The sequence below is a fragment of the Triturus cristatus genome, chromosome 5_2 (assembly GCF_964204655.1).
Source record: "Triturus cristatus chromosome 5_2, aTriCri1.1, whole genome shotgun sequence".
Classification (NCBI taxonomy): Eukaryota; Metazoa; Chordata; class Amphibia; order Caudata; family Salamandridae; genus Triturus; species Triturus cristatus.
The window spans coordinates 90180019-90196143 of record NC_140588.1 but is presented as its reverse complement, the minus strand read 5'-3'; the positions used below and the strand labels follow the sequence as shown (position 1 = coordinate 90196143).

Below are 16125 nucleotides of genomic sequence, written 5' to 3'. Positions count from 1 at the left end.
CAACATGTCACATCCTGAACAACTAATAACAGTTTCCAAGATCTTTTACAAAAATCAAAATTACCATCAGCAAAATTTAATAATCAGGTTAGATAGCAGCATGGAAAGCAAAAGAAAATTTAATATAAAATGTTAACGAAGTTAAAAGATGTTACATAGGCAAAACCTATTGATGCTTGTTGCTTTTAGGCACTGTACTTACCGTAAATCTCTGAAATTGAATATCTGTGGTTCTACTGATTGAATTGTTATTGTTTTGGTGTTAAATAATAATTTAATACATTTAACTATATTTTTCTAAATTGGTGTGGGATTATTCTTCTGTTGTGGTCTAACTTTATTACTGTTTGGGTGCTGCACAATTGCTTTACACATTGCCTCTAAGCTAAGTCTGACTGCTTTTGTGACAAGCCACCAGAGGGTTACGCATGGGTTAATTTAGTGACTTTTTCTGATTCACTCTGACAAGGATTTTGGCTGATGCTTGAATAGGGCCCCCCCTCACCCCCCAACAACAACTCAATTTCTAGCTCTAAGTTATATGTAGTCTAGGTATTCCACCACTGCAGTATGTGTGTCTGTATGAGGAGAAAAAAACATATGGACCCTCCTGTCCACAGACAAACGTGACCCCTGCCTTCTGATTTTATTGGAACTTTCAACAAACCTTCAAACCCTAGTGATGATTCCACCCTCAAGCACTCTCTAATTATGAATAGGATTTACTTGCAATGTCTTTCAATGTCTCTCCTACATATCCAGATGGCAGCACTTCATTCTCGAGGGTCCCAGAGGATTCCACTCACCTTCAGAGTCCCTGCATTTCCATCTCTTTGCAGCCAACATCAACCTACATATGATGTCTCTTTGAACTCTGCTAACTGACAAAATCATCAAAATTCACAAATACGTAGATGACACACAACTCTACTTGAAAGTCACCTTTGCTCTAGACATCCATTGCATCAAACATTGTTTGCAACTCATTCAGATCTGGATGTCCTTTAAAAATAAGAAGTTCTATAAGCACTATTATATCAACCCCACCAACACAGAATGAAAGCTATTCACCCATAGCAACAAGCAACAGTTAGTCCAAACCTGTTCCAAATACTTGAACCTGGAAAGATTTGGAGCCCATCTTTCACCCAATGCCAAGTCACTAGCATTCACCGTTGGTAAAAATATCACCCTTAAGAAATACATTACCAATCAGTTGTCTCTATCGAAGAAAGTAACACAATTCTGGATGGTGGCAACAACCTGGTCCACGCACTTCCACATTCAATGCTGGTTGCCTTAAGGGTGTGCTAAAAGCAGAGCATGCCACATCAAGGGCCTGAAAGAATATGACCACATCACCCTCACCCAGGCATGCACAGAAAGGATTTCTGGGATTGTTTACCAGAAGGCAATATGTAGTACTAGACACACAGATTAGTTTGAGCGTGGGAATATTTTTAGGACTAGCCTCACAGTTTCCACCAAACACTGGTTTGTGTTACTTTCAAGATAATTGGCTAGTCACCATGCCTCCACTGCTCCACTGGCCATCCTGCGCCATCTTGTAAATAGCTGCATTATAGACAACGCCATCACCATTGGCTTGCTGCCTGTCTGCCAGACAAACTTACAACTTCAAATGTCTCTTCATACATGTACAGCTAGGACTCCATCAGATTAGAGAAGAAGTGCAAAAGACAAAAAGGCAACATGCTTTCCTCATTGATGCACCAAAGAGTTTGAACGACAGCATGTATCTATCAAGACAGCTGCAACATTGCTCCAATGTAGAGAAAAGCTGAAGACCCTCAAAAGAACATAGCAACAGTGCGCCTCCATTGTCAGAACCCAGTTTTCCCTCCAATTACCAATTGAATGGAGTTTTGCCTATTATTGGTTCAATACTACCAGTGTAGGTTGTTCTGCTGACCAGATGCTAATTAATGAAGGAGAGTTGTTTGTAAATGTGTTCACAAACCCTTAACATGCTATTTGGTATTAAAAATTGGAAAATGTGCATAAAACTGTATATTGTATGTTGTACAACTTTCTAATATTCTAACTGGCTGACATCCAATCTAAGTAAGTTATTTTAATTTCCCAAAATTAGGGGAAAAAATACATAATTTACGAGTATTATTTAATTCCTTTAAAATATAGGTTTGACACGCGGCTGAAAAATATTTGTAATTATGATTGAAAGCTTTGAAAACATTGAGTTTAGCGAGTTATAGTCAGCTGGAGTACCTGTGGTGTTGCAAACTCACGTAATTAAGTTCTCTTGCATTTTAGACTAACCTTGTGGCCAAAAACGTATGTTTGTGGATATTCACAAATATTTTTGCAGCTCGTTTGTCATCATTGAAAAATATTGAAAACTACCCTTGAAAAAGACACATAAACTTCTGTAGGCACAACCATTAATTGTAAGACATCAACTTCATTCATGATGGCACACATCCACACTAGGTGACCCCGAGTTGACTTATAGGGTCGTAAAGAGAAGCAATCCACCATATTCGACAAAGATGCAGTGGAAGGGGCTTCTCTGTAGAAAAATATATTTCCATGTGGAATATATCTATAGAAATCAGAGGCTGAAATCTTCAATGCATACATTCCTGAATTTCATTTCCTACAAATCTTCAATGAATTGGGCCCTTCATATTTATTCTGTGATAAATTCCTCTCCTAGCGATTTGCAAAATTTCTCAAATTGTGCGGATTTGGAAATTCAAATTTGATTTTACCAGTATTTCAGTTCCAACTGTTATGGAACTGCCACATGCAGCTTTAATTTCCATTACTTTATTGTATACGGCTCACATTTTGTACATCTGTGTTAGATACACGCTCACCGTTTAGTGGTTAGGATACACCGGCTTTTTGGAAGTTTCTGTTAGATATATGATGTATTTGCCATTTGTATTTGTAAACTATTTTCCCCAGTAAGCATTGAAATAAAAAAGTTACTTAAAAAGTAGGTTTACTCATATTGGTTCCAGCTTCTCCAAACAGTGTGATAATCCAGCTCCCTAAGTTTGTCTTGAGACCGTGGTATCATTTTTGTGATAAGTGTTTTCCTTTGACATCCTGGCTCCTTTCATCACTGGAGGAATTCGAAGCGTTACCGCCATAGTTCATGCACCAAAGCCCACTGAGAGCCTATTACTGAAGCAGCAATATCTCAGTTTTAGTTCACAATACATTTCCAGAAACCTTGGCATATCGTGTTGCTTTTATACCATGTGAAGATTGTTCATCCAAGTAAAGAGCAATGTGTTTTCAACAGCTGTATTAAATCACTGAATTTCTTTTCATTGCATAAGTCCCCCGCATTCATTTAACAAATGTTAACAGCGGTCTTTAGAATCTACGTTACATACATAATGTTCCTCTTTGATTCTTGGAGGCAACCTGGAATTATCCGCAGTTTTGCAAAACTTGCAACGTTTTCCACTGTGCAAAAAGTCAATCATGTGAGAGACAGCTGTGAAGTAATGTAGCAACATGCTTTCTACATCCTACTGTTTATCATTCTCCTAATCTGGGTTTATAGATCTTCACCAGTGCTTAATTGTTACAAAAAAGTAGTGCCAGGGTCCTTGTCAGGAGGCCACTGCACCTTGCACCACCCGTTGACCTTGCCAGAGCAGCCAATGATAGCACCAACACACTACAAATCATCACACGTTTAAAAGTGTGGCAGTTCCAGGCCCCCAAAGCTGTAAAACGGCCTGGCTGGTAGGTGTTAGTCGTTTTTGTGATATTATGTTTTGAAATAATTAACAGCTGTTGTGCTTATCTCTCAAATTGACTGACGGCGCCACCATGTGGCAGGCCCGCATAAGTGCCTGTGTTGACAACGAAGTGACGGTGCCGAGCACCGGAAACTACTGGCTCAAATTAAGCACTTATACTGAAACGTGAGAAGGACATTAGGGAGGGTTTATGAGCTCATCACACACATGCTTCTGCATGTACATTGAGACAAAGTAAAGGAACAATGATTCCCTGCATGCGGGGCACACAACCTAGTCTGTCCTGGCTGACGCCCATACTAGGTGCACCCAACACACATTGGCCGCATGAAACCAGTTACAAAAAGGTGATCTGATTTGCCAACCTTTTTCTATGATTAGACCATTAGACTACTCAGAGCTCCATTGACGACCATAAATTGGCTCAGAGTCAATAGTTTGTTATGAGCCGTCTGCTCCACATTCTGTTTCATGTCTTTCTAGTTCTCCCTTTTTCATTTAGAACATTCTGTTCTAAATGAAATGAATGCTCTAAAGCCTTATCTCCCTTCTGCCTCCAGGTATACTAGTTGTTAAGGTCCTCTCCATAGTTATAGGCCACTGCCTGCACCTCAGGCCTCTCCCTGGGGTTCATTGACCCACTGTACTATTCTGCACTGTGCTATAATGCTATAGTAGTTGTGTTTTACTTCTGTTCTAGATGTGAATCGCCGTAAAGTAACCTCTTTGACGGCCTATATTTCTTTCTATTACTGGCAAATGCTCTGATTGAGTTTTAACACATATGCGCACCTACAGTGAAGTCCTCCAAGATACAATGTATACACACGCGAGAATATTTACGCGTAAATATTCTCGCGTGTGTATACATTGTATCTTGGAGGACTTCACTGTAGGTGCGCATATGTGTTAAAACTCAATCAGAGCATTTGCCAGTAATAGAAAGAAATATAGGCCGTCAAAGAGGTTACTTTACGTTAATTTTTGCTCTCTTCCCCCCTCTTGAGCCTTATAATCCTGTTTTTGGGGAAAACCTTTTCTTAGACACTAGATGTGAATCGCAACACAATATTCTGGCCTAATTAACAAAATATTTTCTGTGAGTTGTGTCTAATTCCAGTTTTAGATGTTACTTCTGCATATATTTCTAGGCAATCAGAGATGCTTCGTCATTGCAAAAAACGTCTGCAATAAAAAAAAACTTGTTACTCCATGAGTAAGTAAGAACACCTACTAGAAATGTATGAGTAAGGAACATCTAAGACAGGAGTAAGACACAAGTGGTGAGTTTTCCATTTCATCTTATCCTTTGATATCTTACTTGCTTTCAGGGAGATAAGAAAGACAAGGGGAACCTTACTTGTGGCCAAAGCTATGATTAGTATACAATAATATGAATGGTCCTAAATTTAGTGTGTGATTCACACTTTGATGATACCAAAGAATAACCTTCATCATGGATTACAGATAATTTTCATCTGTTCCTTTCGAGATAGAAATGGACTAACCGCATTGGTCCTGGAGCTAATAAGTCAAAAGAGAACAATTTACTTAAAAAGCAATATGCAGTGGGAAAATGACACTTGCCAAGTGAACCAGTGCCATGGCACAGAGGTTAATCGTGAATGAGCATCCCCTCATGTTGATCAGCGCCGGTGAGAAGATTGGTGAAGTATTGCCACTGGTCATATAGGGAAAACCTAACAAGGTATGCAAGGGAATAGCATCCATGTGAGAATGATGACATCAGAGTCTCCAGGTAGCAAACATATATTGTGCCCATTTTATACTTTACAAGGCACCTCTATGTTACAAAAGGAGCCACAGATGGTTGTGAGATCCCGTCTATAATATCAATTTTGTGGGTGAACATAAGGAGGAGATGTGATTTGCATGGGGCATGGCCCTGTTCCAATAAGATAGGTCTGCACCCCTGACACTTTACTGATGGAGGTGCAGCAGCAAACAAGCTTCAGGAATGCAAACTGAATGTGTACCACAGAAGAAGTAATAGTTACTAATGCATCTCTGAGGACAGATTTGGAGGGGCGCAGAGCTCCCATGGACCACCAAGGCTTTCTTCTTCAGAGATGCACACCCACACACTGCATCTGCTTTTGTGTGGAGCCCTTCCCTTGTCTTCACAGCTGGCTGGTCCCTGCAATGAAAGTGAAGTTGCCACTGTTTCCTTCAACACCGAGCGGCTCTGGCCCAGGTGAAAGTTCCCACCTGTAGTGGGGGCAGAATTTTTTTTTTGTAATTTGAGATACAATCACAGTTTACCCCGGCACACCTGACAACTTGGACTGTGTGCCAAGTGAAGGTACCATGGCCTTGAGCTGGATAACACTTTCTGTGTGAAAGGCTGAGTTATTTTAGGCTCTTTGTTTGAAGGCTTTAATAAGGTGCAAATAAATTCACAGTTCATTGAAAATCGGAAAAATCAAAGACCAAATTTCGTGTTTTTTTCTCTTAACTAATCTTCTATAATATTTTATAGAGTATTTAGCTATTTTGGGAAGCAACTGAGAAAACTGTGCCGATACATGTCATCTATGAACTGCTGAAAATACAAAACCATATATATGAGTCAGAGCTTAGTGGGGCTCACATGTGATCTGACTGGTTTCCATTTGTGTCCCTGGTACTTCTCTTGTTTTAAAAAAAACGTTGTCATTTTTCAAAAACATTGAAGATACAATTACATGCCACCCCCCACGCCCGCAACTGTCTAATATTTGGCTCATTTAGTAAACATCTCTATACATTTATGCTGTACAATTTATGACTGCTACATTTTGTCATCCCCCATTGCGTTTCCCGCCCTCTGCAGTATGTTTCAATACGAAACACAGACTGCGTCACGTAGCACACTTGCGTGTCATATCTACCCCATGTAAAAGCACTCTTGCATCGTGCTCTGTAGATCGTTCCCCCTGACTGGATTGTGTGTCGTGTTCCCCCTGTCGCCTTAGATATTCCCTCAGCGGTTGCCATATGTCCTTTGGGCGAGATGTCGGGGGCTGGAACTCTGCGTACAGCTCACTTGGGGTGTCACAGAATGTCATACTCTTGATCCAGCTTTTAACCGCGGGTGTCTGTCTGCTGCCCTAACGCATAACCATTTCGCGTTTTGCCAGGAGCATTGCCATTGCTACAAATCTGCGACTCCTCTTAGGAAGTTCACCTACATAGCCCAGTAGTGCTAGCAATGGGGAGAGGTTCAGTTGTAATCCGGTCATCTGTTTCACTTCCCTAAATATGTCTTGCCAATAGGAAGCTATCATATTACATGTCCATGTCATGTGTACAAAGGGGGGGCGAATGTGCATTGCATTTGGGGCATCGTGCAAACCTAGCACTGTTTATCTGAACCATCTCCCTGGTACTTCTCTTGTGACCTTTGGTTCACAAATAAGTGGAGCATCAGAAGGGTCAAAGGCAGTGACGGCCCGTGTAGGGCGTTTTACTGGGGCGATGACGTGGGAGGTTAGACATAGATTAGAGTCCATTTCCCTTCTTTGGTTGTATCTTTTGTCTATCGCCCGGCAATTAAACAACAAATAGCACCCTCTAGTTTGAAGTTGAAGGATCGAGGCAGGGACCAAGCTAAAGAAAACTATTGTTTCTCCATGTTACCAGCCTGGCAGAAGGACCTGCCTCTGTTCCTGAAATCTTGTAAATTTGCAGCCCTTTTCACATTTTCTACATAAAAAAGGGGATGAATTAGCTGCTTGAAAATATTTGAACCATTAGTTCCCATGCTTGGTCTGTGCTCCAATGTATTCTTTTTGCTTGGTGTTCGGTTGCAGGGACCAACCATAGACAAATCAGTCTTTCTCCTCCCCTAACAGAAATTGAGAAAAACATAAAATGAAGGATGGAATGCATGAATTAATTTTAAATATAGTTAGTTGTGCCTTGTGCCTTAGTGGATAATGGAGTCACTGAAGGGGCCTGTGTTTGACCTCATGGTCACAGATTCAAATACCAGCTGGTCCACTCAGCTTTTCATCCTTCTGAGGTTGATAAAATGAGAACCCTTGAGATGGATAATAATGAATATTTGTTATTCAGAGCCAAGATTCCTAAGGGTGAACGTGCACTTTACAAATACACGTTATGTTAATTGTTGTGGGCCATTTTCCTGTCTATCATTTAATTGCTTGCTCTGCCATTACAAGCAAGGGCCAACATTAAGGAAATCAGCTTTGGTCCTAATTATAAAGTAACAGTACTGCCCCAACTGGAGAAGAAAAGTATGCAAAAGTTTTTTGTTTTTTTTAACGTCTACATCGTAAGCTGGGCTGCTTATTTTCACTTTAGCCAAAAAGAGTATAACAGAATAAACAACGTGTTATTGATTGATAATCAAAAAAATCAATTACAATTAAAAAAAAGCTACACAAAATTATTCACAAACTTACTTTGCAACTTCTGCAAACACTGACCCTTGACAAAAAAATATGACTTGAACATGTCATTCTAGGTCTGTCTGGAAATCGATTTAGTTTGCTGTGTGCTTCATCTCTTCTTTATGTTTTCAGAAGATGAATTCTTGAACACTTCTTCCCTCTCCTCTTATATCTCACTAGTACTAGGTCTTTGGCATATATTAAAAGACTATAGGAATAGTTTATCATAATCACTCTTGGGATGTAATTGTGAACTGTTCCATCAGTGGCATAGCTAGGGAGCATAGGGGGGTGCCCCGCACCAGGCGACACGAGTTTGGGGGGCACAGCCTCCCCCCGTTCTTACATTCGGAAAACACAGGCTGCAAACGTGGGGGCTGCCACAGGTGTCAAAAGGCCTAGCTATGCCACTGTGTCCCATGTATAAAGGTGCTGTTTGTTCTTATATAACTAGTGCTGGATTGATAAGTTAGGGCCTGATGTACGAAAACGTTTTGAATTTGCGAACCCTGCGATTCGCAAAATGACAGGGTTTATACATGTAAAATGTTTTTACCATGTACAAAACGCATCTTTCAAGTTGAAAATGCATTTCTGACTTGTAAAATAGGTTTAGTGGCTCATACTGAATTGCAATTAGGAAGGGTGTGTAAAAGAGGCGTTCCTTTCGAATTGCGATTTGGTATGGTACAGACCAGTGGTTTGCAACTCCAATTACGGTTGCAGACTATTGACCAGTTACCTCAAAGGATGTGGGAACTGGTTTGCAAAGGAGAAGGAGGGCCTTTGGTAACCATTTCCTCTTTGAGAATTCTGTCTGGGGACTTTGGGGTCCCTGGACCACAGTTTGCTTCCCTCCATGACTTACCAAATGGGACACTTTTTTTGTTTTAAATCAGCACCTGTCCCTTTGATGAATTCACATACAAGGATGGCGGTCTGTTGTTCCTTACAAGCCACCACCCCTATGTTTGTACCCCATGACAAGGGGTCACAAACAGCAACCTGCCTAATTAATATTCGCAAAGACAGTCATTACACAACACCCTCGGACTTTAATTTCGTGATGTGTTCTATTAGTACATATGTCTCATTGCAAAATCAGAGGCAGGTTGCAAAAGTATTGCTCTGTTTTTGCGATCTCTCTCTCTTCTTACATCTGTCTTTTACATCTGTATACAAATGTTTAAATAACTTTTTTTTTACAAGCTGCACATTTTACTTGGTTTATGCTAACAAACCTTGGTTTTTACTCTTTTATTAATGCTTATTAGTACCTGACCTATAGCAAGTCTCTTTCGTAAACTCTCTAGTGATGCTGGGTCTAGAGCACGCTAATTAAAAGCGTCCAATTAATAAAAATATACATTATTCAAATATTTCATGAGCACTTCAAGGGCATATTCCCTTAGCTGGTACACTAAGTTAAATCTTAAAGGAGCAATTATTTGATACAAAATTGTGTTGTAGTTGAATAGAAAACAATCTTTAAATGGTTTATTACCATTATGATTATATTGTTTTACTCTTTGGGCTACACAAGTGCTCCTTTAAGGTCTTTTCAATGTTTATATGGAGTCAGCACAAGGCACAAATGTAGCCTGTTAAGTATCTGAAGCATCTGCAATATAGGAAGCACTATTACCTCACATCTCCAGAACGAAAAAAAACTCACACCATATGTGCTTTTCCCTAGCAAAATATCTCCTTATTAAAATGTAATATTTTTTACAATTCGTGGATTTAGGTCCGTATTAAATTAGGAAGTTACGGATTTGGAATATGTCAAAACAATGAAAACTTTCAGAGAGTCTTAGGTTCTACCGACCTTTACACGACACTCTTTCAAAATCACTCTTTTTGTATTTAAGCAATAACGAAGCTTTTAGGAAAAGATCTGCTAAATTGAAGGCCTCCCACAAAAGAGCACACTTTTGATTTTGAAGACCATTTTTAGCACTGGTTAGCTTTTAAGCTGTACATTGAACACACATAGCTTTCTGGACTTTAGAGCAGAGAACACAAATGGATTTGGAAAACAAGGCATATAAGACAACAGAACTGTGTGATTACATAAGATGGTCAGAGAAACAAGTATCAACAGAAGATGGTGAAAAAGCAGAAGACTGGACATAAAAGGGTTTACATTTGAAATTATACATTTTGACCTACATGGCAAGACTAGTACTGCAGTGCGTCTCGAGATTTGATGTGGCCATATGATGGCAATCCTCAGTATCTGACAGTGAATATCTTTTCTTTGTGGTTCCTCGAGGCTTTTTGGACCCATTATTTGCAAAACCCCAAACACGTGCTTCTTCTGGTGTGCCTGAGAAAGCTACAGATGGGTTATATTGGCAGCCATTTTGCTGTGGGCGTTGGGTTTTGCAATTAATGGTTTAGAGTGAACAAGATCTATGCACACATACTGAGCATTCAGTATGTGGCGATCTAGTTTTGTCTTCATCTCTGAAAAATGTTCCTAAACACCTTGTGAAATATTAGTATATAAATGAGGTTCCGCTCCTCACCGTGCATTGCTGTGCACTCTTTTGATGTGGGCCACACTTTTGCAGATAATCACCTTAGACATGTCAGATCTTGAAGTATGAACATTATTTTGAAAAGGTTTTCTAGATGCCATGCTATAACATTTGCTCTAAGAGCAGCAGGTGAATCATTCTATTAGGGATTTTCTATAATCATAATTGTCTGATTTCTGCCACAATCTATTGGATAGTATAAGATTGCAGTTCTAGGCTGCTATGTGGAGACTCTTGCAGTCAGGACTATCCCTTCAACCCATACCATTTGTCCAAGCCTAGTATGGCCATTTTAAGTCTTTGCTCAGGGCTATCAGGACAGGGTCAGTTGGATGAATTTTGTGCCAAAACAGTCTAAATGTAGATCTGTGTAGCTATAGATGACTTTTCGTTGGGGTCCTTGATTTTACTCATTTGTGTGCCTGGGCTACTATCTTATTGTGTTTGCTTTTCACTTTGGCTTTAATTGCTTGAGTTCTTCCAGCTCGTTGCTAATTATTTCCTGCAGTTGTAAAAAAATCCACATTTTAGACCATCTCTTTTATCACAGTCGTTTTATGCTTTTTTACGCAACCTTTGTTATTCTTGATGTACCCCATACATTTATATATTTTTTTGTTCCATTAGACAGTTGAACGGTTTCATTGGATGCATTTTCTCCTTGAATAAATTTCACCTGTCTATTGTCTATTAAAAGAAGCCTTCCTTTTGAAGCTCTGGATTTGGCATCATTGTATATTACCAGCATTGGGACAGGTTGGACATCCTGGTCCATGCCACATACTTTGGTGGGAATCTCTATAAAGTTCTGTATGCTAAGATGACCGTTTCCTGCTTTCTTCCAATATGGATCTCATAAATGCTTTGATAAGTCCAGGGCAGGTTTAAAGCAAGGCGGCTGATTGATGGAGTACTGGACGATGGGAATCCCGATGTGTGGGACTCCTGCTCATTTGAAATTGCCCTCAGTACAGAAGGCTCTCAGGCTGCAGGGATTGGTTACCTTATGGGATCAAGAATGTTTCTCCATTGAACAAGGAACTCATTCAGTTAAGCCGTTTAGTCCAGGCTTTAATTGCCGGTAGCACTTGTTGAACATGTACCTCCATCCCAACAGTTACCATTCAGTAACTTTGTGGCTGTCTGCAGGCAGGGTGGTGGTGTCAGGGACCTGCATTGTGCAGATTGTTTGGTTGTGTTTGTTTAATTTCTTACTTTTACCATTGGTAGCCATTTTCCGTTTGGCTTTTTGGTCGGCGATTTATCTTTCTTGATGCAGAAGTAGTGATAGAAGTTGATGTTGGAGGCTGATTGCAACCAATCTCAATGGATCCTTTGTTTCCAATGGTTTCCTTTGATGTCTTGGAAGTCACAGGAACCTTTCTGTGATATGGTTATGCATAAATTACTGACAGACAGAGGAGTGTGTGTGTGTTCATTGCACAGATGTTTAATAACTTCAGGACTTCTTGTGCACTTCATTGCCCCTGTCTGTTGATGCACAAATGTAAACAAGTTCCCAATATTCTAGTGTCAAAAAGAAGAAAGGGGTAAAAAGAACGAGTATGGCATGGAAGCACTAAGGTATAAATGAGTGGTTGCTTGTGAAATCCAGACACTCTCTTGACTTTGTGGGCTAACTTTGACGTCAGCTAAAACAACTATAATTTACAGCTTTTCTATATGCCCTTTGGAAGTAATGACACACCAGTGGAGAAGTGTCGGAACCTCATTCTTTGCCTGAGCATAGGTACACAATGCAAAGTTGTACACTTTTAGACAGCAAAATTAATCTTTCAGCAGTCTAGGCACTCACTCACAATTGCCCCGTGTGAGTGCATGAACTGCAGATACTGCATGCACGGAAATACCATATGGTCTCACATATGGCTGTCCATTTTATTGTGCCTGTGGCCGCAGAAACGTGCAGCATCAAGTGCATTAATTCTTTGGGTTTTCATACATACACTGTCAGCAGGGTATAGGCACACTCTGTTTTTCATCTGTTTGAATGAAAGAGGGGCTCAGAGAATTCCTCATATGTTGATTTCATGATTTTCATTCTAACCCGCTAATTCAAGCTCGCAATTTGAGGCTCTCACACACTTCTCTGTTCACTCGTCTCCTTCTGGTTCTTCTTGCTGTTTTTACCAAGGTGTTATTGGTGAAACAAAATTGGCCCTATGTTTACACTGATTAATTACCATCCTAATATAAATTCATTCTTTCAGTGTTGAGCAACTCCCTGGTGCATGGACAGTCTGGCCTTCTCTTTTCTTATCTTCATGAACACTTTACCAATTGTGCTGTGTTTCCTGTTTCTACCTCCTGACGCTGCATGCTACAGCCATTAGATGCAGGAAAAGTTGTCACTGGGCAGAAGAATCCACTGATAGCCACCCTCACCATATGAACCATGATAATTCTACTAACTGTGCTTTGTAAGTGCCCAACTACCCAATTCACATGGCAAGTCCACCACTTACATCACACCTCTACCTCAACCAAAGAATTTGCCTTTGAAAATACTGCAATGCCCTGCTGTCCGCTCTTTGACCCCATGATAGTGTGGTATCCCAAACAGACCCCTCTAATTATGCAATAGGAAAAGTGCTTTTATAAGCACAATCACCATCAGAATTGTTTTATCCCATGGTTTATGCCTTATGCATTTAGTGTGACACTTTTGTGAGCCAGCAACACTCTATGCTATGTCATCATGCACTTATAAATATGCATTCAACCAAAATATAACACTCAAAGATGACATTTAAAACACTTAAAAGCACATTATATATTTTTACAGAATCTATACTCCAGTCAATTTCTTGATGCAACAATTAGTTCACAGTCAAATTGAATAGAAGGTAAATAATTCCACAGCAACAACTGTTTTGAAAAGGCGCACATCAACGTAAAATTTAAACTGTAAGACATTATATAGTGGAATGGAACATAGAATCTCATTATTCAACGCAAACACAAAAGTGAGCTAAATGAAGCCTATTAAAGCGATTAGACGTGTAAATAATTTGAATTTGCATCCCACAGATGACAGATTGTCAAATTTCTCCCCATATAAATTAAATATTTGTAGAACACGGGAAATGTGTTTCTAAGACCCACTGGTCCATTATATGAGTTGAAACACATTAAATGCAGTGCCAGATTTCCTTGTGATAACCTAAGCTGCCACACAAATTGACCTTTTAGACATTGTCTGAGATTTCCAATAGTGATGAAAATTACCATAGCCTTTTTTGGGGTAAGAAACAGGAGGAAACAGCAAAGTCGATACAGGATCTTTCTGGTCCCAATCTACTGTGCTATTTTCTGGCATATGAGCCACTGAATTTTAGATTGCATATGGCGTGCTTGCACATGCCTTTTAAGATCAGTTGAGTAAGAGAGATCTACTATAAGGCTGGCCCAAATATGTTTAAAAAATTGTTGGTTCTGCTTCACAATGCCAGTTACATTTGAATCCACAGATATGGAGAAATCCAATCCAAGGTATTCAGTCCAAGAGACCACCGTAGAAGTCATTATCCATTGCCCCCTACCTCTCCATGCCAATAATCCCTTTTTATACTCTTTTTGCCCTTCTTTCAACTGAGATCAATTCAAAACAGGTCTGTATTGTCAGCCTTTTCAACAATCTGGATAAAGGCCCCATAAATGTAGAGCTCAAGGTGTTTGGGGCCAAAACTGAGAGAGGGGTTTTATGTGGTGCTTCGCTATGGGAATTTGTAGGTTTGAAACCCTTAAAACTGGTACTGAACTTGTTCCCAAAGAAAATTACTAATTTACCTATGTCTACTCTAAAATATTTGAGGGCTGAATTGATGGTGAGTGCACCTCTCATAGCTTTGCTTGCTGTGAATTTTTGGGGAACAGTTGCATTGAATTATATAAACAGGGTTTGCAGAACCTATTGTCACGGGAAATAATTAGGCGGCTCCCTTGGGTTACACATATATGAAAAAAGGTGTTTGGATTGGTCTTGGTGCTCTGTGGTCAAGCCCCAATAATATCAGAAATCCCCAGTTGCTTTAGTTAATGAAGAAAGCAGAGAGACAGGATAGATATCTTGAATTAAATTACATTTGTTCAATAAATAAAATAAAAACTTTGAGTTAGTGATACTCAAAGTTGCCTCTTCAAATGTTTACTGAAAAATGGAGTATACGCAACTTGAATTTTAGGTCTTAAAATCATAGCTTTTTTGAAAAGGGGGTTCTTTCTAGTAATGATACATTTGCTTGATGTAAAATGCTAGTTTTTGTCAGGATCCAGTTCTACACGGCTCTGTTTACATGGTGTATATGTGTATACGGCGAATGTGGTAGAAAGGGGTTGACAACCTTGGTGCCTTTTATCTTTGAACCTTATGTATAAAGTTATCTTTATGGGTGTTATCATATGTATTTTTGACGGATTTTATAATATTGCATCATGAACATGTGAATACTGAATTATGCTCTTTTTAATACTGCTCTGATTTAAGGGTATATTGTATCTGAAATAAACAACTGTTTATGAAGATATCAGCATAACTACATTGGTACTTCATTTTCGCAACCATATTTAAGTGGTATAATCATCAATATTAGGTTGCCGGTCAACGCATCTTATAGGGAAAAATGTAAAAATATTGTTGCATTGTTGTGTAGAGCTTTCTTTTTCTGTATGCACATCCTTTCTTTCCATAAGTAATATGATTTAACATTTGCAACCTCTCTACAATATGTCAAACTATGACAGACAGATTTGACTAAAAGATCTGTATTTGACAATCTTGATGCTATTAGTGTAATGTAATGTGCCTAGGCCTCTTTCACAGAATTAACCTTTTTGCAGGATGTAACCTGCATCTTTAACGTTTTTCCAGTCCTCTGGGTCCAGCAAGTGTGGGAGAAATTATAGTGTGGGTGAGATATAATTTATTTTATTCATCACAGATTCCGGGAATCATTTTTGTACAATTAGCCTCAGCGGGATATGTTTAACATATTGTTAGAGTCATCAGTAAAATGGCATCACACCCATGCATCATTATTTGTTATATATGTCAAACATTTCAAATTTCAATTTTTTACCTATTGTTTTGATGCTACTATCAAGTTTTCATTCGTTTTTTACTAAATATGATTTTGTACAGAATGCAACGAATACATTGCACGTATAATTAAAATGCAAAGAATGTATTGCACACAATTAAAATAATAAACATATATAGATAAACTGTATGCAGAATAATGCATAAGTGCATTGAGATCACACAATTCCGAGGTAAATACTTCTACGTTATAATTTCATTTTCATCAAGCATGTAAAATAAACTGTGAAATTCAGCCTAGACAATCTACAAACACACGAAGATACCGAAATGAAGAGTAAAGA

At 39.2% G+C, this 16125-nt stretch overlaps 1 protein-coding gene across 1 annotated transcript in view; it reads right to left on the bottom strand.

Annotated features, from left to right (window-relative positions):
• Positions 1–16125, bottom strand: part of CDH12 (cadherin 12) — a 2012840-nt gene that overhangs the window by 779717 nt on the left and 1216998 nt on the right. The window lies entirely within an intron of this gene.